We start from the raw sequence: 2,123 nt of genomic DNA, 5'->3' as shown, positions 1-2,123 counted from the left end.
GGCAGACTGCAGGTAAAGCCCATTTCTACAAACTTTAAGAAAAGAGGCATTTCTAAACCCGCACTAGGGTTTCACCGAAATGAAAACCAAGACAAAACCGTCAGCTTTCACAGTCAAGTTTCTCATTGTCATATAATTAAGTTTTAGTTCCCTTTTAGCTGAGTGAAAATATTGTCAGCCCACAATTACATTTCGTAAAAGTTATACCTAATGCGTGTCATTTATAACGAAATAGTTAGCACTGACTGGAAATGAAGCCCACATGTAACATTAAACCTTAATTAAAGCTAAAGTTTGACAAAATAAACTTTGCTGCTCTCGATTAAAGGGTTTTCAGCACAAAATCTGGTTAACTTGACCAAAATAGGTTTAATGTCCCATAAATTGAAACGATGAACTTACGTCCGACATATAAAAAGCCAGCAGGAGAATTCCAAGGTAAACCAGGGACATCTTATACATCTTGGTCTGGAGTTTAAACAAAGACTGGGCTTCTCTTTGGTTATGGAACAAGTGGATGAAAACGTGGTGTTCAGACGTGTCTTTTATACTAGTGGCACGACCAGCATCACCTGCTGGAGGCTGTACTGTACCACGCTACATTCAGGTGCTGTCGGAAAAGAGAGAATGTCATCAAATGATCATTTCTGCTAGTGGTGCGTTCACTTGCTGGTGTGAAGCTCGAACATTAGGGGGTTAGGGGTTGTTTATAAACAGCATTGCATAATCACAATATATATTTCATAAAAATGACCACTGTTAGCTTATTAACTTCATAACATGTTCAAACAGAAAAGAGCAACAGTTCGTCATCATATATTGACGCTGTGGCCACTGGAGGGCATGATCGTCCATGATTCTAAATAACATAAGCACCACTAGTGTAAAGTTGGAAACCCCCCTGGTTGGAAGCAATCATGGATGTAGTAATTCCGATAAAAACTTTTAAAATAAAACAAACATAGATAATAGTGTATATACAGTATTTCCTATCCTGAGTGCACTGTATATTCAGAGTAGACACCATATCGATATGTTAAGATGTGTAGAACTACCAATATTAATACTTGCAATATCACAATAATAGCAATAATCTGTATCATTCCTATGAATGCATCATAGTTGTAGCTCCCAGTAAGAACAGGCAACAGCATGCTTTAGTATAAACAATTCCCTGATACCCAGTAACAACTAACATTACTAAGTTGCATCATCTCTCCAGTATTAATGAAGAATAAATAAAGTTACGTTACTACACTGGCTATGTGTATAATTGCAACTGGCTAATATTATGATGCAGTTTCCTACTGTGACTACAAGAGGGCAGTGAACATTCCTGATTCTAAAAAAAAACATCTTAAATGTCACTGTTGTTGGATAACCCAGTCTTCATATCAAAATTTGGCAAGAGTAGTGGGAATGTGGTGAAACTGACAGACATTTATAGTAAGATTTTCAAAAATGATTTGTTGTCAGCAGGCATGGGGGGAAATAGGAAAGAAGAAACTGTAGCAACTCGATTGAAAATGGGGCACACAGGTATAAATCACACTGCATAAATAGGTAAACATACTGTCTTGTTCCTCTGCAAAGTGTACAACGAGAAATGTACTCAAATGATAGCTTCAGTAACATAATGAATAACAATCTTATGTATGTTATTATATTTGCTACCCAGTATACTCACTTTTAATAAATACAGGTGTCATAGATAGCATTTAATTATGTAGGTAGGATGTGCACGAAAGAGAAAAATAGCTTGGTTTGGATTGTTGAATGATGGAAAAAGAACCTTGATCAACTTCCAAACTAATTCAAGCTGACCTGCAGGCACAGGGTGCAACAGTGTCAGCTCACAGTAGCTGTGGCCATCTGAATGACAAGGGATGCGATGGTAGGAGACCCAGGGGACCCACTGCTGACACAGAAACATAAAAAAGCCAGACTGAGGTTTACCAAAACTGACTTGAGGAAGCCACAGTCCTTCTGAGAGAATGTCCTGTGGACATATAAGACTAAAATAGAGCTTTTTGGCTGAGCACATCATTCTACTGTTTTCAGAAAATAAAATGAGGCCTTCAAAGAAAAGAACACGGTCCATACAGTCAAACACGATGGAGAAC

The sequence above is a fragment of the Monopterus albus genome, unplaced genomic scaffold (assembly GCF_001952655.1).
Source record: "Monopterus albus unplaced genomic scaffold, M_albus_1.0 scaffold94.1, whole genome shotgun sequence".
NCBI lineage: Eukaryota > Metazoa > Chordata > Actinopteri > Synbranchiformes > Synbranchidae > Monopterus > Monopterus albus.
The sequence above is the reverse complement of the archived record's forward strand: the minus strand, read 5'-3'. Positions refer to the sequence as shown.